Source organism: Pristis pectinata, chromosome 1, assembly GCF_009764475.1.
Source record: "Pristis pectinata isolate sPriPec2 chromosome 1, sPriPec2.1.pri, whole genome shotgun sequence".
Taxonomy (NCBI): domain Eukaryota; kingdom Metazoa; phylum Chordata; class Chondrichthyes; order Rhinopristiformes; family Pristidae; genus Pristis; species Pristis pectinata.
The window spans coordinates 59,026,805-59,050,248 of record NC_067405.1 but is presented as its reverse complement, the minus strand read 5'-3'; the positions used below and the strand labels follow the sequence as shown (position 1 = coordinate 59,050,248).

At 43.1% G+C, this 23,444-nt stretch overlaps 1 protein-coding gene across 1 annotated transcript in view; it reads left to right on the top strand.

Moving 5' to 3' along the window:
* The window catches only part of satb2 (SATB homeobox 2), a 173,980-nt gene that overhangs the window by 123,558 nt on the left and 26,978 nt on the right, over window positions 1-23,444 (top strand). The gene's annotated exons all lie outside the window — the stretch shown is intronic.

Below are 23,444 nucleotides of genomic sequence, written 5' to 3'. Positions count from 1 at the left end.
TGGGTTATGTACTATGTCGTCAACAAGGAAGGCAGTAGAAAGGGAAAATACTCGAAATAGTAAGTCAGGCAGTATATGTGAAGAGAGAAACTCAACTGGCATTTCAAATCAATGATCTTTCAGCAGATCGAGGAAAAATGTGAGGCAAAACCTGTGAAGTTTGAAGATGCAGGGCAAGGGAGTAAGAGGAAAGCGAACAAAGGGAAAGGCTTGACCCTTGGGAGGAGGTATTAAATGACAAAATGGGGCACGCTAATCCTCAAAAGATGGCTCCGGGAGATCATTAACCAGAAATAGTTGATCATTTTTAAGTCCGGATGACTGTAATGTGCCCAATCAAAAGATAGAAGGTCAAGGAGAGTGGATTCAGAAAGGGAATTAAAGTGACAGGTGACTAGAAACATGAGGTCATGCTTACAGATACAGTAGAAGTGCTCCCAAATCAGCTCCCTCAATCCAGAAACCACTGGCTTTGCACATTATTGGGGGAATATGCTGACAAATGATCACAAGGTGTAATTCAGGAATCTCATTACAGGAGGTGGATTGTGCAATGGATTGTCCTATCGCTTCTGGGGCTTAAATTCAGCCCATACTTTTGGCTGCGTGATGCTACACAAAATGGTTTGGGCAGACTCAGTCCAGGACCTGTTGAACAAAGGCTGAAAATAGCTGTGTTGCATCTGATGGGTGATGGAAATGGAAAGGATTTCATTCAGTGACAGGAGTAATTAGGTCGATAATACAGCGAGGGATAGCCTCCCATGGTTGGACTGGAGAGGAGAATCACCAGGAATGTTGCCTGGATTGGAGGACTAGTTATGGGGAGAAATTGGAAAGGCTGGGTTTCCTTTCCCTGGAGCTAAGGAGGCTGAAGGGTGACTTGATAGAGGTTTATAAAATTATGAGAGGATAGAAACATAGAAAACCTACAGCACAATTCAAGCCCTTTGGCCCACAAAGCTGTGCCGAACATTTCCCTACCTTAGAAATTACTAGGCTTACCCATAGCCCTCTATTTTTCTCAGCTCCATATACCTATCCAAAAGTCTCTTAAAAGACCCTATCGTATCTACCTCCACCACCATTGCCAGCAGCCCATTCCACGGATAGATAGGGTAGATAGTCAGAATCTTTTTCCCATGGTAGGGTTAATAAAAATAGGTTTAAGGTGATAGGTAAAAGGGATTTGAGGGGAACGTGGTTTACACAGAGATTGGTTGATGTCTGGAGAAACAAAGGACTGCAGATGCTGGAATCGAGATGAAAAACACTATGATGCTGGAGGAACTCAGCAGGCCAGGCAGCATCCATGGAGTAAAGCAGGTGGTCAACGTTTCAGGTCAGAATCCGTCCTCAGGACTGAAGATAGGAAAAGGGGAAGCCCAATATATAGGAGGGAAAAGCAGAGCAGTGACAGGTGGACAAAAGAGAGGAGGCTGAGTGGACACAAGGTAGTAATAGGTAGATGCAGGTAAGAGATAGTGATAGGCAGGTGCGGGGGAGGAGGGGAGAGCAGATCCCTTGGGGGATGGGTCAAAGGTAAGGAGAGAAAGGAAAAAAAAGGGGGGTAGAGAAAAGAGAGAGAGGTTAGGAAAGGGAAGAAGGGAAGAAGCATGGTGGGGGGGTGGGTGGGTGTGTGGATTACTTAAAATGGGAGAATTCAATGTTCATCCCGTTAGGCTGCAAGGTTCCAAGATTGGAAATGAGGTGCTGTTCCTCCAGTTTGCGCTTGGAAGTCTCCTGGCAGTGGAGGAGGCTGAGGACTGACATATCTGTGATAGTGTGGGAGGAGGAGTTGAAGTGACTGGCAACGGGGAGGTGCAGGTCGCGGTTACGGACAGAGCGCAGGTGTTCTGCGAAACAGTCACCTACTCTGCATTTGGTCTCACCAATGCAGAAGAGGCCACACTTGGAGCACCGAATGCAGTAGATGTTATTAAGGGAGGTGCAGGTAAATCTCTGTCTCACCTGAAAGGACTGTTTGGGTCCCTGGATGGAGGTGATGGAGGTGGTGTAGGGGCAGGTGTTGCACCTGGCTGGAACTCGTTCCCAGAGGAGGTGGTGGATTTAGATATAATCACTACATTTAAGAGACACTTAGACAGGCGCTTAAGTAGGAAGTGCAAAAGGATACAGACTTAAATGTGGGCAAATGGGATTAGTGCAGATGGGCAAAAAGGTCCCAACGAACATGGTGGGCCGAAGGGCCTGTTTCTGTGCTATGACTCCATCTCTGACTCCAAAACATGGAATAGAAATTTGCCTTGGATGATGTGCTAAATGGGCATTTATGGCATCAGCTGCATGTTACGTGGTCTGCCTGGTGTTCGGTTTCATTTCTGATAATTGAATTAAAGAATGGGCAGGATATGTAAGAGCCAATCGAAACAAGATCACCCATTTTACATTACCGGCAAGTTACTCACTACCCCTGTTTGTCAAAACAGGTTGACTTCCATGGTGGAATCAACAATCTCTTTCTTCAACCTGACTTAAATAATAATGAAGCAAGCTCCCACCAACCCTGCGAATCACCACCATTCATTGAGAAGTGTACAAAAGTTCAACTCGGAGACACAAAACCACAAGTTGAAGTTATTTTTTTTGTGGTACTCCTTAGAAAGCTGAGTCAGATGCTGAAAGAACATTGTGGTAGCTTTTTAAAGGTTGCACTCCATCCCCACCCAAAATATCCAAGTGCCATCTACTAAGTTATTATGGATTTTATTCCAGGCAAGATTTCCTGATTGTGAACCAGAAAAAAGGGATAATAGAAATGGTGAACCAGAAACAAAGCTCATTAAATGCAATTTCATTATTTTCCTATTAATACCTAACAGGATCTGCACTTTTATAATGAGATTACTTAAGCAATAATAAGCGGTCGCAGCTGCAATCCAGGAATAACAAGCTGATGGGCAAGGGGAGTGTGGTGTAAAGTCAAACATTGATGCAGTAATGTACATTCTGGAGAATTGTCCAGTGGAAGCCTGGATTGTTTATTGGAACACAGCTCTGGTAAAACCCTGCATTAAATAAATAAAAATTTTGGTGCAAATTGCGGGAGGCCTAGATCTTTTGCTATATGAAGGTCAGAGCATTGAATGTGAATTTGGCAGAGTAAACTAATTGCACAAAGATGGGTGACGGGTCAGAAGTTTGGACAGAATATATAAAAAATCAGCATGAATGACTAATTTATTAATAAAAAGGAAAGAATTGGAGTGCAAGCTAAAGCTAGCCAAAAATGTAAGAACAGATAGTCAGAGTTTCTATAAATATATTATTAAGAAAATAGTTAACATGGAAGGTGAGTCAGAGAAGTTAATCATGGAGAACAAAGATGACAGATAAAGTGAAAAGCTATTTTGTGTTAATCTTCAGTATACAAGTAACATCTCAGTAACAGCTCCAAATCTGGAATTGGAAGGAGGGATGTAATCAGAAAATTATAATTATTAGGGTAGTGATATTGAGCAATTTGTTGGAGCAGTGGGCTGACAAGCCTTGGGACCTGAAAGGCTTTAGCCTAGGGTCTCAAAAGAAGTGGTTAGTGAGACAGTTGATATGTTCGTTTTAATTTTTGAAAGTTCCCTTGATTCTGGAAAGGCTCCATTAAATTGGAAAGTAGCAAATATAATTCCTTTATTCAGAGAAGAAATGAGACAGAAAGCAGGAAACTACAGGTCAGTTAGCATGAAATATGTCGTTGGTAAAAAGTTAGAGGCTATTATTAAAGATGTTGTAGTAGGGCACTTAGAAAAAATTCAAGGCAATCAGGCAAAGTCAGCATGGTTTTGTGAAATGGAAATTATGTTTGTCAACTTTATTGGAGTTGTTTGAAGAAGTGATATGCACTGTGGATAAAGGGGAACAGGGTCCTGATGTAGGGTTTCAACCCCAAACATAAATAATTCCTTTCCTCCCACAAATGCCACAGGGAGACTATATCTGGATACAGCATTGGTCTCTTTATTTTAGGAAGAATGTTAATACATTGGAAGCAGTTCAAATAAAGTTTACTAGACTGATACCCAAGATAGATGGATTGTCTCACGGGGAAAGGTTAGACAGGCTAAGTGTGTACCTTCTGGAACTTAGAAGAGTGAGAAGGGACTTGATTGAAATGTATGAGATCCTGAATGGTCTTGACAAGGTGGATGTGGAGAAGATGTTTCCTCTTAAGGGAGAATCTAGTCATTGTTTAAAAATAGGTTGTCGTCCATTTAAGACAGAGACGAGGTGAAACTTTTCCTCTCAGATAGTTATAAGTGTTTGTAATTCAAGCACCAACCATCACCCGCCCCCCCCCCCCTTACCAAGCACCAAACATCACTCCCCTTCTTATCCATCAGCAACCCTGAAGAAGGGTCCTGACCCGAAACGTTGACTGCCTGCTTTTCTCCATGGATGCTGCCTGGCCTGCTGAGTTCCTCCAGCATCATTGTACTTTTCAACAACCCTTCACCTCCCCCTTCCAACCTGAGCACCAGTCATCACCATCCCGACCAATAATGAACCATCATATTCTTGTCCCACTCAAACAGCAACCATCACCCAAGCACCAACAATGAATGTGCCAACCCATTCGAGCACGATTCCCATCCCATCTCACCAGAGCAACATTTACAGTCTCAATATGCCCAAGCACCAACTGTCACCATGCCAACACACCCGGTCATCAGTTGTCACCATTGTGACCACCTGAACACCAGCCATTGCCCCGTTTCAACCTGATACTTGGTTAGGAAAGGAGCAGGGGGAATTAGGGCTAATGAAGCAAATGGGAGTAACGTAGATAGGCATCATAGCTGGCATGAATGAGGTGGGCTGAAGGGCCTGTTTCTGTGCTGTACAGCTCCATGAGCACCAACTGTCAATGTCCCATCCCATTTAAGAATCAACTATCAATGTCCTATCCCACACATGCACCAACCATCAATGTCCCATTGCACCCAAGCAATACTGCCACACACCCCTTCTCACATGAGCACCAGCCTTTGTAGTCCCCTGTCATTCGAACATCCAATTTCACTGCCCTGACTCATTCATGCAAGTAATCCTACCCTGTCTCACGTGAGCACCAACTGTCATCCTCCCTGATCATCTATCCCTGTTCCAAATCACCGAACACCAACCATTAAATTCCTTCTCGTATGAACACCAACCATCACCATCCTGATTTAACCATTTGCCAGCCATCACCATGCTGACCCACCTATATCAATAATCACCATTCCAACCATTAGAGCTCCTTCTCACCTGAGAGGCCATGGCAATGCCCCGCAGCAGTGGCATGGATTTTGTAGATTAGGAGGAACAACTAGGTGGTTGTGGCAATGGCAATTTATCATTGCCAAGTAACCCTGCAGAGACATCTTGCTGGAGTTACTAAGAGCCCTTAGTAACTCCAGCAAGAGAACTGCTTCTAATTCACCCAATCTAGCTTCTCCACAGTCCAACCTGTCTATACTCCTTCCAAAACATTTTAAACTGGGCTGTCAACTCATACGGTATTTTTATTCTGTTGCACAATGGTAGAATTACCCTCACAGTACCTTTGATTAATTCTTGTGCTGTAAAAGTTGAAAGCTCCTGGAGTGCATTGCAGATGAGTGATTGTCCTTGCTGACCTGTACATACTGCATGGCATCCTGTGCTATTCAGCCCTCCTTTCGGCTCTGAGTTGTCCCCTGGAGTGGAATAGCATCTCCTGCTAGTTGTGTGCCCCTTACAGCATTGCACCCTAGGAACACCCTTCCCTATGGCACAAGAGAAGATAAGATAAGAAGATAAGTTATCCTTATTAGTCACATGTACATCGAAACACACAGTGAAATGCATCTTTTTGCGTAGGGTGTTTTGGGGGGCAGCCCGCAAGTGTCGCCACACTTCCGGCACCAACATAGCATGCTCACAACTTCCTAACCCGTACGTCTTTGGAATGTGGGAGGAAACTGGAGCACCCGGAGGAAACCCACGCAGACATGGGAGAATGTACAGACTCCTTACAGACAGAGGCCAGAGTTGAACCCCCCGGGTCACTGGCGCCGTAAAGTGTTACGCTAACCACTACACTACCGTGCCTGCATCCATGAATGGCAAATGCATCCGAACTCTCATTTGCAAACTACTTTGTACTCCATTCACTGCTGTGGTGATAGTTCCTTTTCGTTAAGCTCACACGTTGCAACTCTGATCAGGAATGCAGTGCTTTTTTTTCAAAATAGTTGTAATTCTGAAATGTATAAGTTAACAACAACTTTGATTGACCTTTTCTTCCCACCTTATTCTAACCCCTTTTGGAAGGCCAGTAATGCACAGAATTATGCTGGGTCCTTTAGTGTTCCCAATTTTCACTCGTTTCTAAATGTAGGTTTCATGGCAAAATAGCAAGCAGTGTGTGCAAGAAGTGAGATGTGGGCATAAGGCTGCAGCAGTGCCCAGTGTATGAGGGTGCAGTAGAGCATATGGAATGAGTCCTTAATTGAATAAATTATAATAAATTAAGTAATCAGAGTCCAGATTGTCAGTAGGTGAGTAATAGGATAATGGCGAACTGAGCAATGTTACGTGGCCTTTGACAATGCATTCTCTGACCTTGATTTTGTGTGTCAAGTCATTGAATCTCTTCCGGCCCCTGTCTGTAAGGAGTTTGTACGTTCTCCCCGTGTCTGCGTGGGTTTCATCGGGGTGCTCCGGTTTCCTCCCACATTCCAAAAGATGTATGAGTTAGGAAGTTGTGGGCATGCTATGTTGGCGCCGGAAGCGTGGCGACACTTGTGGGCTGCCCCTAGAACACCCTACGCAAAAGATGTATTTCACTGTGTGTTTCGATGTTCATGTGACTAATAAATTATCTTATATCTGTATCTAGCACCTATTGTAGGTCTCGGGTCTTGACCTCTGGCATCAGCCACCCATCTCTCCTCCCACAACTTTTTGACTGTGTGCCTTGTTGAGGTTGCAGGTAGTGGGGAGATGCCTGACCCTCTGCAAAAACAGGAGATCTCTCCTCCTCTCTGCGTCCACAGCCAGGGCAGTAGTACAGCTTCAGAAAATGATAACACCCGCTCTGTCCCACACTTGTGTCCCATTCATGGATGTCTCTGTCCTTCATCATTTCGGCCAGCTGGAACCGGATTCCCACCACTTGCCGCATCTTCCTTTCCCCACCCCTTTCCGCCTTCCTGATCCACTCATCCCTCCCCACACACCCCCCACCCATGACCCCTGCCACTTTCCCCAGAAACCATAGGAGATACGACGCTTGTCCTTACACCTCCTCCCTCATCACCATCCGGGGACCTAAACAGCCCTTCCAGGTGAGGCAAAGATTCACGTGCACCTCCTGCAACCTCGTCTACTGCATTCGGTGCTCCCGACATGGCCTCCTCTACATCAGCGAGACAGAGCGCAGACTAGGTGACCGGTTTACAGAGAACCTACATTTGATCTGCAATCCTGAGCTCCTGGTTGCATTGCCATTTCAACTCCCCTTCCTATTCCTACACCAACCTGTCCATCCTCGGCCTTCTCCACTGCCAGTGTGAGGCTGAGGCCCAATGCAAGCTAGAAGAACAAGCCCTCATACTCTGACTGGGTAGTCTACAACCCAATGGTTTGAACACTGAGTTTTCCAATTTCGGGGAACCCTTACATTCTCTTTCTCTCTCTCTCTCTCTCTCTCCTTTTCTTTCTCTCTCTCTCTCTCTCTCTCCCCCCTTCCGATTCATCTACAGTCTTCCCATTTTGTTCCCTTTCTTATACCCCCTCCTCCAGCCGCTCCTTTTCGTCCCCCTCCCGCTCCTGGTTCATCCACCTTCTACCCACATATTTCACCCACCTAATCCCCTCCCCCATCTGGTTCCACCTGCCCTTCACCTCTCCCCCAATGGTTCCCATTATCACCTTCCTTACTTATCAGATTACAGCACTTGTAGCCCTTTTGTGTCCCTGTTTATCTCCTTCCAGCAGCTGTCTCCACCCCCTTCCCCCATCAGGCTCCATCTGGTCATTATACTTCACCCCCTCCTCCCTCCCTCCCCACCCCACCCCACCCCATCCCACCCCATCCCACCCAGTCCATCAATCACCTATCCCTCTCCTCTTTATACCAGCTATCTCCCCTCTCCACTCTCAGTCCTGATGCAGGGTCTTGAATCAAAATGCCAACAGTTCCATTTACCCTCACAGGTGCTGCTCGATCCTCTGAGTTCCTCCAGTAGTTTGTTTTTAGCTGCAGTGTCAGAATGCCTTTCAGCCACAGCTCACCCTCCCTTTAAGAGGAGTTTGCTGTCTTAAGTAATGCAAATTAGCTTCAACTACTGCCAGCCACTCCCAATATTGGCCTTTGTTGTGGTGATAATCCAATGAACAATGTGGTTTGGGCAGTCTGCAGAAATTTGGGATTCTGCTACATCAAGTCAAACAGGCGTGGGTTCATCACACATTGTTATTGCCTTGCCAGTTCTCGGGAACTTCATAAAGTTTTGAGGCATAGAAAGGGTAGACTGTCAGAATCTTCTTCCCACTGTAGAAATGTCAAGTACTGGAGGACATGCATTTAAGTGTAAGAAGTGTTTAAAGCACATGTGCGACAAGTTTTAAACAAAGAAACTGGTAGGTGCATGGAATGTACTGCCTGGGGTGGTGGTAGAGGCAGATACATTGGACAGGTTCAAGAGTTTGTTGGATAGGCATGTGGAGGAATGTGAGATAGAGGGATATGCGGGAGGAAGGAGTTAGATAGTGTGAGGGTGGTTTGATGGACGGCACAACATGGTAGGTCGAAGGGCCTATTTTGTGCTGTATGGTTCTATGGATGGACATGTGAATATTGGTATTGGTTTATTATTGTCACTTATACCGAGATACAGTGAAAAACTTGTCTTGCATATTGATTGTACAGATCAATTCATTATACAGTGCAGTTACATTGAGTTAGTACAGGTAAAAACAATAACAGTACAGAGTAAAGTGTCACAGCTACAGAGAAAGTGCAGTGCAATAAGGTGCAAGGTCACAACAAGGTAGATCATGAGGTCAGAGTACATCTCGTCGTATAAGGGAGCCGTTCAATAGTCTTATCACAATGGGGTAGAAGCTGTCCTTAAGTCTAGTGGTACATGTCCTCAGGCTCCTGTATCTTCCACCTGATGGAAGAGGAGAGAAGAGAGAATGATCTGGGTGGGGAATGTGGAGGGAATGGAGGGATATGGATCATGTACAGGCAGAAGAGATTTAGTTTAATTCAGCATGGTGTTTGGCACAGACATCATGGGCTAAAGTGCCTGTTCCTGTGCTGTACATGTCCTATGTTCTAACTAAACAGACACTGAGATCGAGGTTCTGCCACTTGGACTCAGGGAGCTGGTTACAAGTTGGTTACTAGTGCAATTGTGTAACTTGCAGTCAAAAGCAGACCTGAAGAGGTGCAGGGAGCAGACTACAGGAGCACATCAGTGAAATTTAAAAGGGGACAATTGGAGGAGAAAATCAGAACATGTGAACCAAAAGTTGTGAAGATGTTGGTAAGGATTCAGAAGATATTCAGCCAAAGTTAAAGGCAGGAGGGGATGAGAAAGACATAAGCACATAGACCAGCAATGTGCAGCTCATTACTCACCCCTTCATTTACATGGAGTTGATTGCTGGTCCACTATCCAGTTCCCATGTTGAAGAGGAGATAAGATATAAGATATCTTTATTAGTCACATGTACATCAAAACACACAGTGAAATGCATCTTTTGCGTAGAGTGTTCTGGGGGGAACCCGCAAGTGTCGCCACGCTTCTGGCGCCAACATAGCATGCTCACAACTTCCTAACCCATACGTCTTTGGAATGTGGGAGGAAACCGGAGCACCCGGAGGAAACCCACGCAGACATGGGGAGAACGTACAAATTTCTCACAGACAGCGGCCGGAATTGAACCCGGGTCACTGGCGCTGTAATAGCGTTATGCTAACAGCTACAAGCTTACTAGCTTTGACTGTTGGGAGTGGGATTGTAGAACCCATAAATTACCTGTGCCTATGACATGAACCTGTGGCATAGTTGACTCTCAAGATAGTGGATGCACATTTCACTTTGGTGACTGGCATTGCTAATGTCGAAAACTGGAAAATGCCATGCAGGGCTTGTGTTTCCTATTCAATGTTAAATGGAGGCAGATACTATGACACCACTGGTGCCTGACCTTTGGAAATGATGCAGCAGAAAGTGGGCAGAATGGAACTGAATTCCCCCTCATTAAACTAGGAACTGGGGTTTACAGAAGGAGCAAATATCCATGTTAAAGTATCAGCAAATTATTTCACAATATAAACTCTCTGCCTGCAGGAGCACCTCACAGAACATAAATATTCTTAACAGCTGAAAGCCACATTATTATTTATAGACCACAGGCAGTACTCTGACCAAACCATGAGCAACTTCCTCTGTCCTGCAAGTGCAAATGTGTCCACTTAGCGAAAGTATACTTTTCACCCAGTTATGATTGTAGCAAGTGAAGTAAATATGGTAAAGAAAGTTGTTGTGTGTAATCCCCAATGGTCATCTTTGCAAGCAATTCTTTTTCATAGTTATATTGTAATTATTTTCCAGATAGCGAGCTGCCATTTTTTCAGATGGCTACTCTTGCCTATTCTTTCTTCTTTCATGGCATGGAGTGGCTGGGATGGGGAAGAACAATAATTGTTTTACATATAAAAATTTAAATAAATGAAGTGATTTGATTGTTATTTTGCTATAGTCACTCCAAAGTCATACATTTGTAATCAAATGCCAAGGGGTTGTTTTTGTAAAGTGCTACTTGGGTGCTGAGGAATTTGGTTCCTTGCTACAGCTTGGCTACATGTTATTTGGATAATCTTTAAACTAGTGCTTTGAAATTTTGGTCCTCGAGAACATAGATAAATGATACTTCAAAGAGTAAAAAAGATTCTGCAAAATAGGCCCAATAATCATAGTATATGCAGCTTTTTTATGCTTTTGTTGAAATGCACGAGTCCTTTAATTTACAGTGAGACATTATGTGATTTGAAAGCCACATTTAAAAAACACATGTTAAAACCCATTGAGATCAAACTACAGCAACAAACTGGTTGAAGTCATGAGTGTATCAGTCAACAATGTTAAAGCTCGCAAGTGTCTTTGCAGGGCAACAAGGTTTTAGGATCACAGTTGGCCCAAATGGTAGCTCTGCAGTATGTATGGCCTGTTGGCAGCACTTGTAGTTGACAGAGCTCATAAAAGGAAGCAAAGCATCAAAGTATCAAGATTTTGCTCAGATAGAGGGGTCACCTCTGTGTCAGAAGTAACCTTCTCAATGTGAGGCACAGCCTTAAAACTACTTTATTAACAACTGCAGTTTATTATTATAGTTGGTGCCTTTTATTTTTTTTACTGGTGGCAACTTGTAACTACTTGACTGCAAAAAGTCAGGCTCTCGCCGAGTATTAGACTCAGCACAGCACAGAAACAGGCCCTTTGCACTCCACCACCAATCACATCCCAATCAACAACCACCCATACTCAGGAGGTCAGGCCGCATCTGTGGGAAGAGAAACATTGTCAACGTTTCAGACCAGAGACCCTTCGTCAGAACGGAAAAGGAGACAAAAGAAGCTTGGAAAACTGCAGGGAGGGTGGGGGAGGGGATGTCACTGACAGGGTAAAACTGGAGTGATAAGTTGTAAACAAGGTTATCTGGTCAATGAGTGAATGGGAGCAGTTAGATGGTGAGAACATAATACTAAAGAACCTAGACAAGAGAGTGTGGGAGTTGTGAAATGCAAAGCAGGAGGATAAACTGAGCAGGTCAGGCTGGGCGTGTCCACCAGTCCCTGAGAGAAAAAATTGGGAGGGAGAAAAAGAAGTAAACCAAGTTGAGCTGGTATTACAGATGGATGACTGATAGAGACAGAGAAATCAAGTTACCAGAAGTTGTAGAATTCATTACTGTAGAATCTGGAGGTGAGTTGATGAGAATGTGGAGAGAATAGTTACAGGGAAAATTAGCATGAAATGGGATTGTTCTGTGAGTCAGCATAGACCTGATGGGCTGAAATGGCCTCTTACTTTGTCATAAGGAATATGGTACAAACTGCAGCCATGGTGTGCCAGTGGTAGAGAGAGTAAGAGTTAAGGAGAGGGTACCAATCAAGTGGTCTGCTTTGTTCTGTAAGGTGTCAAGTTTCTTGAGTGCTGTTTGAGAAGCAGTCCTCTAGGTATGTGGAGAATATTCTGTCACACTGCTCATGTTACAAAGATCCCTCCAACTCATTAATATTTCCCCTTCTTTTTCTTCCCCCCAACTCCTTTGTCTTCCCCTATTCCCATGGCTCCCTTCCCCTGCCTTGATGATCTGCCCATCTCCTGTCCTCCCCTCCCCCATCCTTTATTCCGTGGTCCACTGCGCTCTCCGACTGGATTCCTTCTTCTTCAGCCCCTTGCCTCTTCTACCGATCACCTCTCAGTTTATCACATCTTGTCCCCCTCCCCCACCAACTACCTTCCCCCTCTCACCTGGACACGCCTATCACCAGAACTCACCTATCCCCTGCCTGTGTGTGCTCCTTCCCATCCCCCCACCTTCTTATTCTGGCTTCTGCCCTCTTCCTTTCCAGTCCTGATGAAGGGTCTCAGCCCAAAATGTCGACTGTTTATTTCCCTCCTTGGATGCTGCCTGACCTGCTGAGTTCCTCCAACACTTTTTGTGTATTGCTCCAGCTTCCAGCATCTGCAGAATTTCTTGTGTCTTCAGCTTCCTCCACCATTCTTATTTGAATGTATATTATGCTACAAAGATAACACAACGTTTAATGGTATAGCTGATTTAAGCAGGCAGAGATTCATTCATCTGGACCAGGAATGTTAGGTTATCCTCAGACCAAATCAATAAAACTAGGATTTCTAGTTACTAAATAAACTTGGCTTATTTAGTTCTTGTATGTGCTGTGATTTAATCCAATCCTATTTGACAGCATTTTAATTAAAGTGGCCTTTGCTGTTCAATTAAATTTAAACTTTTGGAGCCATTTTACAATCTGTTCAGCAACTGTTCTAATGGAGCTGAAGCGTTCTTTCCTGACCAGTTTATCTGCTTTTCACTTTGTAAATTGTTTATTAGATCAAACAGAGATATTGCTTTGTGGAGTTTATGAGGAAATGCCAAATTCTTGAAATTGCTCCCCATTACACTGTTTCTTTAACCCTCTGACTGCCAGGCTTCCAGAACAATTTCTTTATAGCTCAGGAGCTGAGATACCATGTAACGCTGCTCTGTTAAATTCATGAATGAAAGCTGAGGTGAAATGGGAGAAGTTGAGCGTGCCTGTCTGACTGCATCAGAACTAGCTGTTGATAAGGCATGTGCACACATGTGTACACACACAAAACAAATCCAAAGTAATGTGTGAAGATAAGTCATTCAAAAGTATACGGAGAATCTGAAAATTTTCCATATTCTGGCTTTAACAAATAAAATCATACATAAATCATAAAGGAGAGAGAAAAGGTGGGATCAACCTGAAGAATGCTATGTGATAGCACAAGGATGTAATTATAATGAAAACTCACAAAATGGTCTGCTTTGGGTTAATATATGTAAAAATATTTTTATCTTATGCCTCCTTTTTCTGTATGAGCACTATCTGACTGTGATTAGCTGATCAGATATCAGGCTGAACTGCTTTGCCTGTGTTAATATTTGCATTTTGTTCTGTTTAATCGTAGTGATCTTGGCCAAATAAATTTGCATTTTCAAGTTAGATGACTGAACATCTTCTGGCACTTTGATATGCTCAGCCATTTGGAACACCATGAACCCAATGCTGTCATTATGCCAAAGAAGTCAATATCCTTTATATAACACACCCTTGTTAGTAATTACTAGTTTCTCTCTATAGATTTCAGTTTTGAAATTAGATTTTTTAAAAGAAAAGATTTGACCATTGCAACCTGCTGTATGCACCCAGTCACCATACCAAGATTTGTTTTACAGCTTACTGGTGGAGGGATTAGTGCATTGGGAGGGGGTTTAGGGTAGAAGGGTCATTGCATTAAAAAGCAGCAAGTAAATAGTTTAGCTAAAGCATTTCTAATTGATTATGAATATCTGAACATATTTTGGTTGCATCTGGGCATTTGAAAATTTAAGACTGTACAGATTGTTTCCTCTTTTGTTTCTTTTGAACCCTTGATGTCACTCTATATTCAGCAAGAATGGCTGTCTGCAACAGAAGCATTTCCAGGCTTTTTGTACATGGTTTCCACAGCCCTATTTGCTTGTCTAAGTCCTGTCATTATGCAGACTGGTGGTTTAGACTAAAGTTCAGAAAACTTGCTGAGGTCTGCTTTATTGGGAGGAATCTTCCTTTTGGCTAATGACACCAGTCTAAGATGGCACAGTTCCATCAGCACTTAAACAGCGTCTTTGTAGGAGTTAATTCCAAACATTTAATTGCTATGAACCAAAGAATGCTAGGGTGATATTAAGCTAATTAAATGCAAACTTAACATGGCTGGGGACTGTCAGGACCCATTCAGCAGACCATGTTAGATTTACAGTGGAAACATGTTGACACCATCATGGAAGCATGATATGATGCCGCTAATCAAATGGTTGCATCTAAATTCTTTGGGATTCTTATCATCAATCCAGTTTTTCAAACTGAACATTATTACTGTTTTACAGTGTGGTTTCAGTTCATGAATGTGCAGTTTTCCCTAGGAACTGGGGCAAAGGCAACAGTAAACATGTGTTCATATGGTGCCTTTATTATAGCAAATGATCCCAGGGTGCTCCACAGAAGCATGCTCAGTCAAAATTTGACACTAAGCCATGTAAGGAGATATTTTGTGCAGATGACCACAAGATTGATCAAAGAGATACAGTAAGTCTTCTAGAGCTTCCTTAAAGGAGGAAGGAGAGGTAGAGAGGCCAAAAGGTGTAGGGAAGGTATTTAAGGGCCCAGGGCCTTGACAGTTGAAAGGTTAAACAAGAAGTCAGAATTGGAAGAATGCAGATTTCTTGAGGGTTTATAAGTGTAGAGGAGTTTTCAGGGATAGAGATTGGAGAAATCATGGAATGATTTGAAAGCAATGGTGAGGATTTTAAAGATTACATGATGCTTAACTGGCAGCCAGTGATGGTTATAGGGCTTAGGCCACAGGAGGCAGGGTCTTGGATGCCTCAGATTTATGGAGGATAAAATGAGCGAGGCTGACCAATATGCAATGGAATAGTAAAATCTACACAAACAAATGGTGTGGGGTACGGCTGAAGGTTTCAGCAGCAGATCACTGAAGTAAAGGCAGAATTGCTTGAAGTTATGGAGGTGAAAATAGGCAGTCTTATTGATGATGTGAATATGTGGGTCTAAGCCTCTCATTGGGTCTACACATTAGCACTGAGGTAGAAAACAGTCTGGCTCAATTGCAAACAGTTACAAAGGACAGGGATGGATTCTATGTGTTCAGAAAGGGGTTTGTGGAGGTGGGGGGGGGGGGGGGAGGAGGAGGGGGGGCTGAAAACAATGGCTTCTGTCTTCCCAATATTTATTTGGAGGAAATTTCTCCACAACCGGTGCTGAGATTTGGACAAGGCAGTATGACCATTGAGAGGTAGTTGAGGGATAAGAAAGTTGGTGATAGAATCACACAATGATAGAAAACTTGTGACACAGAAGGAAGCAATTTGGCCCATCATGTCAGTGCTGGGTGAGCAAGTACTGCTCAGTCTAATCTATAACCTCCACTAGGTGTGTAGTGTTGCAGGTCACAGATCTCAGGTGCTTATCCACATACTTTTTAAATGTGATGAAGGTTTCTGCCTTCCCATCCTTTCAGGCAGTGAGTTCCAAACCGTTGCCAGTTATTGAGGGAAGTATGTACTTCTGTACTCCCTTCTAATCTTCTACCAGTTAACTTAAATCTATGTATCTGAGCTACGATCCTCTCTGCTAGGGTAAATGGGCCCTTACTGGTTGTGATGTCTGGATCCCTCATAATTTTATAGATATCAGTTAATTGTCCCTTCAGCCTCCTTTATTCCAAAGAAAACAACGCTGGCTTATCCAATCTTTCTTCATAGCTACAATTTCCTACTCTTCGCAACATCTTTGTAAATCTCTCCTGCACCCTCTCCAGCACAGTCACATCCTTCCTGCAATGTAGTGACCAGAACCGTATACAGCACTCAGGCTGTTTCTAATTAGTGTTGTACAGGTCAAGCAAAACACCCCCATTCTGATATTTAATACTTTGCTACTAAAGGGAAAGATCCTGTAGACCTTGTTAACCTCCTCATTGATCTGTCCTGCTCCCTGTAAGAATGTACAGACGTGCAGTCTAAAATCCCTTTGTTCTTCCTCACCACTCAAAATCCTACCACTTATTGTGCATTTATTTCCCATGATGTATCACCCCCAATGCAATACTTGACTCTTCTCTGGATTAAGTTCCATTTGCTACTTTTCTGTCCAACAGACAGATCATCTGTTCTAAAGGTTTCGCTCTCTACCAGATAGCCATTTTTTTGCATCATCTGCAAACTTCTTTACATTGCCTCCTACATTTAGGTCAAGATCATTAATCAATATTACCAAAAGAAAGAAACCGAATAGTCATAGCCCTGTGGAATTGCACTGGTAACACCCTTCCATTCATAAAAATACTCACCAACCACAACCGATTGCCTAATGTCACTGTGCAAATTTTGGATCCAATTTGCCATTCTCTCTTGACTCCCATGGGCTCTTACTTTTTTGAACAGTCTGCTCTGTGGGATCTTGCCTTGCTAAAATCCACATTGACCATGTCAAATGCATTGCCCTCAAAGACCTGAGTTATTGGTTGAAAAATTCAATCATGTCAATCAGATAAAAATCTTGCCTGAACAAATCCTTGCTGACTGTCAAACCATGGTTAATCCATGGCTATCTGTACGACGATTTACAATGTGTCTTACAATGAATTCCAATCATTTGCCCAATGACAAAGTTAACTTGGCCCGTAATTACTTGTTTCTTCCTTCGTCCTTTGTAAAACTATGGTACGTTAGCATGCCTCCAATCCTTTGCACTACTCCCGTGGCCAGGGAGCAATGAAAAATGGTAGACAGAGCCTCCACAATTTTCCTCCTGTATTTTGACAGCCTGAGGTATATTCAACTGAACCAGGTGATTGATCCACTTTCAAAGATGATAAATCCTTTAATGCCTCCTCTTTCACTATATTTACCTCGTCTCATGCTTCACACTCAGCCTTCTTAACTGCAAACACTGCATCATCCTCTCTTTTTTGTGAAAACAACAGCAAAGTATTCATTAGGGTCCTTGCCCACATCCTCCAGAGAAGTTGGAATTGGTGTCGTTAGCATGCGTTTGGAGCTGGTGTCTTGTTTTCAGCTAATGTTGCCGGGGAACAATATACAGATAGAATAGGGCCAGGTATAGATCCATGGAGATACACCACAAGGAACTTTGTGGGCATTAATGGAAGGCATATGTCATGGAAGTGAACAGCAATAGAGAGGAGACAATAGGAGGCAACAGAACTAATGTCAAAGTAGCTATGAGGAACATAGTTAGGCTAGATTTGTGTGGAGGACAGGGACTGGCAAATTGCCGTCAAAATTTGGAGGCTGATACAGAGGGCAAGTGAAGCCCAGAAGCAGGTTGAGAAGTGGAGTACTGGAGGCTGCACAATTGGGATTATTCATGTGAGACCGAAGATCCAGGGAGTGGGCAGGATTGTTTGTGGAGCAGTAAATTGTGACAACGTTGGAGGTCATCACTGGATCTGGAATTGGAGGGGAAAGTATGAAACCCTAGCCAGGAACCAGATTGTGTCACACCTTGGTTTAGGTTTGCACACAGCTGGGTATAATGTGAGTGTTGAGGGTGTGAATTTTAAATAGTTTTTATAAGGATATATCAACCACTGCTGTTAAAGTTTAACCTCTGATTTATAACTGAGGCATTTCAATAGCTTATTTACAAACTAGGACTTCTGCCAAGCATTCTAAGCCACACTTTGCCATGTTTTGAGGATGTCTAGCTAGCAATATTCCATATTTTAAGAAATAGTGGACAAAGAAATGTATTCTGAGTGCCTTACGGATTAAGCCATTGAGCGTGCTCCATCACCACACAAGCCATTCTGCCTACTTTTAACTTCCAAGCTTTTCCTACTTTCGTATCTTCAATTCTTTCTCCATCCTGTTGTGTTCTGGTTGATAATAATGCTACATTGTCTTTATAACAACGTAATTCCACACATTGATGACGGTGGTTTGTCAGGACTGGGATGGATTTTAACTTTTGGCAATGAAACACCATGCATTATTCTTTTTCCATTGAAATCATTGCTGGGTGAAATTAAGTAGTCAATTCAATGCAGCAAGGCCTGTGGTACCCCATAACCAAGTTAAAATTTCCCCTCATTGTTTTACAGGGGTATAGTTTGCTAATTGTTGATAAGTTCCTCATGAGGGATTCTTCTTTGTTTTGATTTTTCGTCAGCATTATTCAATTAAAATACATAGGTTAATGCAAGCAGGTGGTGCAGTTAGAAGAGCTGCTGCCTCACGACACCAGAGACCCAGCTTCAATCCTGACCTCAGGTGTTGTCAGTGTGGAGTTTGCACGTTCTCCCCGTGACTGCCTGGGTTTCCCCCAGGTGCTCCGGTTTCCTCCTCCTTCCCAAGGGCTGTGCATGGTGGTAGGTTAATTGGCAACTGTAAGTTCCCCCAAATGTGTGGTAGAATCTGGGGGGAATTGTTGAGATTGTGAGGAGAATAAGAAATGGGGTTAATGTAGGATTAGTGCAAATGGGTGGTTGAGGATTGGCACAAACTTGGCTGGTCAAAGGGTACGAAAGGTACCCTACGATCTGTACGAATGGTATGCAAGACAAGTTTTTCACTGTATCTTGATACAAGTGACAATAAACCAGTACCAATACCATTTCTTGAGCACGTGGTTTTTCACCCTGTGGCTACAATAAAAGCTGTGCTGACACGTGGAATATGTAAAAGCAGATATAGATTGGCTCAAACATAGTCTGCTCAGCATAGGAGCCTCACAATATTCATCAGAACAAATCTCAAGATTCTAGTCTCAGGGTCTACAGTATGTTCCCCAACTTTGCTATCATGAGAATTCTGTCTTTACTACCAACTAAATGGCAAACAGTTATGGACAAGAGGAGAAGATTGAAGAGGAGCAACATTCCATCTCAAAGCAACTTTATATATCAAAGCATACCAGATACCATGTAAAGACAACCAATGAACCCTTGAGTGTCTCTGTGATTTTGCCTGTCCTAAGCAATGCTCTCCCAAGTGACTGTCATAGCTGCTGGAAGGTTGCTGTTTTGCACTGCAGTGGGCTAGCAGAAGGAGCTTTGAGCCTAAAAGGCAGGCTCTGAATGAGCATTGGATGATTTTTGCTTGTTACATACCAGCAACAATAGAAACACACCGAGTCATGTATAAGTGTTAGAAACTATTTTAATAATAACTACTTATGATAATAAGAAAAGTAAAAATGTTAGATATTAAACATTAACCCCAAAATTAAACTCGAAGTGTGTGTGTGGCAAATTCCCAAACTCCAAGTCCAGGAATAGTTCTCAAAGTTCAGTTCAGCAAGCCAGAAGGTGAAACGTGAGCAAAGGCTTTTGCAAAACCACCGTTGACTGAAGAGAAAATGTAGAGAGAATATAGAGAGCAATTATGAAATCCAAATGTTCCACGATGGAACCCATACGACACCTCAATCACTGATGATCTCCATTTACTTTGTTCTAAAGTATCTGCCACCCTGAAGGCATTCAATACGTAGCCGTCCACACAAGTACCTGTTTCCCACTACAGGTTAACAACAAAGTGGAGTCCACTTGTATGCTCCAAAAATCCATACATGGATTGTAGTGACAGACACAGCTATTGTTCTTCATCCATTGTTACGGCGACCAGCAGTCAGTCTCTCTCTCTCTCTCTCTCTCTCTCTCTCTCTTCTCTGACTCTCTTCGACTCACTGAGCAAAAAAAAACAGCCAGCATGTTGTTATCTTGTTGTTGTGATGACACCACACACACACACACACACACACACACACACACACACACACACACACACACACACACACACACACACACACACACACACACACACCTTAAAGGGACCTTCACCAAATAGCAACCTGGCTCGTAACACTGCTTCTGTTGCAATGGAAGCTGAGACTTCGGTCCTCCAATGATGGTCATAGCCAGCTCCACAAGTTGCCCACCACTTTCTTACTGGAAAGGATGACCTCCAAGTTGTGCCCAAAGTCCTGGTATGCAGTTTTATTATTTGAGGACAATGCAATGAAAGGAAGAAGAGACCAGACATAAATACAAAATAAAAGGGAGTAGTCAAAAGCAAACTGGAATGAAAAGATTTTAAAAGCTTAAAAAGATGCTCTTACTTCTAGCAAGTATAATTGATACACTATTTAAACATACATATTTTGCAATATCTTTCTATTTAGTAATTTTAGCTAACAAAATGTTTAAATCATCTTTCAGAAATCATCTTTCACAGTTCCATTAAATCTGAAAGTACTTTAATAAAATATACTTCATTGAAGCATAATTACCATTGACAATCTTGTCACCAAAATTAAAGCCTGTAGATGTAAAGAAATAACGACACCATAGATGAAAAATCAACAAAGGGAGAGTAGGCAGAGGGCAGTGGCAGTTGATTGTTTTGAGACTGGAGGGAGTTATACAGTAGTATTCCCCAGTTGCAAGTGTTTGGACACCATTCTTTTCAATACACATTAATGACTGGGGCAGGTAAATGAAACATAATTTCAAAGTTTGTAGATGAGAAAGCACATGCAGTTCTTTGTTAATTTTTGGGATCTGTGCATTACTAGCAAAGCAGGTTTTATTACCCATCCTTAATTGCTCTTCAGAAGGCAGTGGTGATCTACCTTCTGATCTATCTACTGTGGAGTTTTTGTTGAAGTTACTCCGTCAGCGTTCTTGAGGAGGATTTAGACCTGGCATCAGTGAAGACAAAGCAATACATTTTCAAGTCAGGATGGTATGCAGCTTGGAAGGGAACCTGCAGGTGGTGGTGTTCCAATGCCCCTGCTGCCCTTGTCCTTATTAGTGATCGAGGATTTGGAAGGTGCTGTCAGAGTAGCTTGGGCAAGAACTTTGGCGCATTAGTAGATGGTACACACACTGCAGCCATGTATCCTGCAGGTGGGGGGAGTAGATGTTTAGGATGTAGATGAGATGCTAATCAAACAGGCTACTTATCCTGGATGGTTTTGTGCTTCTTGACCGTGTTGGTGTTGCAGTGATCTGGACAAATGTAGAGTATTCTAACGCACTTCTGATTTGTGCCTTGCAGATGATGGAAAGGACTTAGAGTGTCAACAAGTGTCCCTCACCACGGTATTTAGTAGTCAGTCCCATTCGAGTTTTACTAGGGAGTCTTGTTACCACCCACACACTGTCAAATGAAACTGTGATGTCAGTGGCAGTCACTCTCATCTCACTTCTTGAGTTCAGCTTTTTGGTTCTTGCTTGGGCCAAGGCTGTGGTGAAGTCCCGATGAAACTTAAACTGGGAAAACAGTGAAAAGGATAGGAACATATTCAGGGAAAATGTATACAGTTTCTCGAAAGGATTAATTCACAACAAATAGAAATGTAGACGCCAAAGCAAGGAAATTATGCCCAGGCTTTATCAAGTGCTCAACCTTTACCATATTTTCAGTATCCCCTCTGATCTTCCCTCCTTTGGTCCCACACAATTGGTTCTCACCAACTTCATACCATTGTGAACTCTTCTCTGAATGTCGAACTTGGCATAATGGTGAACTCTCCTGCTGCAATGAAAACACAAAATCCTGGAAATACAGGAGAGCAGGTCAGGCAGCCCCTGTGGAGGCAGTGAGGCACAGTTAATGTTTCAGGTTAATGACACCAGATCCCTTTGCCAAGGGGTCTTTCTACGAAAGACTCTTCCTGCTGTTTCTGCCTCCATCTCCATTCCTCTGGTCACGATACATTTCCCTATCTAGTGGACAGCCAGAATTCTCATTCCAATACAAAGGTCCCTCTGAGGTCTTTTCCACATTTCATTTAGAATTGCCAGCATGGGCTCAATCATTCCAATTTCACTACCCCATACACACTAACCCACCTCCCTGTGAACTTGCATCACTGTGGCCTCTCAGGCCCAATCCTGATCTTGCCATTAAACAGTTAACAAGGGCACTGCTAATGTCATTCTGGCAAAATGACCTTACTTGGTGGAAGCTGAAAGCTGACTTTATGACTACCCTATCTGCTTCCCTGTCAGCCATGATCTTAACACCACATCAAGTCATCACTTTCATGGATGATCCATGAAGACTTTCCTCCACAGTTTTCAAACAATGCTTGCGATATGTTTCTCTTTTTCTCAGTTGGGGACTTTATTCTAGTATGTCTGATGGGCCCTCAACCATCTTCTCCCATTTTCCACAGTTCTGCCCTCACACCTTCCTCACAGCACCACTGCAGGGTTCTGCTCATCCTCAGCTTCCACCTCAGCAGCTTCCAAATTCAGTGAGACCTTTCTTCTCTGTTTCTGCCTTCTTAAAGTTTCTGCCATCGATGTATCTTCCCTTCCCTCCCCCATCAGCAGTGCAAAAGGACTGTTGCCACGGCAATACACAGATCCACGTTTCAATCAGAATGGACTCTAGGTACCTTCCCTTGCCACCTTCCCACCCATTTATCGCCTTTCTTCCTATTATCCAGAATCCAGGAAACTCCTTCCAGATCAAGCAATGAGTTATGTGCACATTTTTCAGTTTTGTACTCTGCATTTTCTACTCATGATCTGATCACCTCTACACTGGGGACACCAGATAAGGTCGGGTGACCTCTTTCTAGAACACCTCAGTGTGAACATGACCACAGAGTTATTGATCACTTTAATTCTCCCATTCTGATCTCTCTGTCTCTGCTCTCCTTTCCTGTTCCATTCATGCTAAAGGTAAGCTAGAGGTACAATTTATCACGCTTTGCCTAGGGACATACTGCAGCCTTCTGGACTCAGCAGTGAGTTCAACAATTTCCTCTGATGATTCTGTCATCTCCATTTTCACCTCTTCCTGACCCAATGTTTGTTCCTTTACCTTGCCCCATTACTAGTCCCTTTTGCCTTGCATTACCGTCCTTTTTGTTGTTTAATCTCTCCTGCCTTCCATCTGAACATAGATTTTTTAATTCTGACCTTCCCTCCCACATTCTCTTCATTTAAACTTGATTATCTTTATCTGCTTCTGATGAAAGGATGTTGAATCTGTAAGGTTCTGTAGCTCTCTGAATTTATTGTTGACCTTGAGAAACACCGTAGGCTTCTGGATTCCATACTACA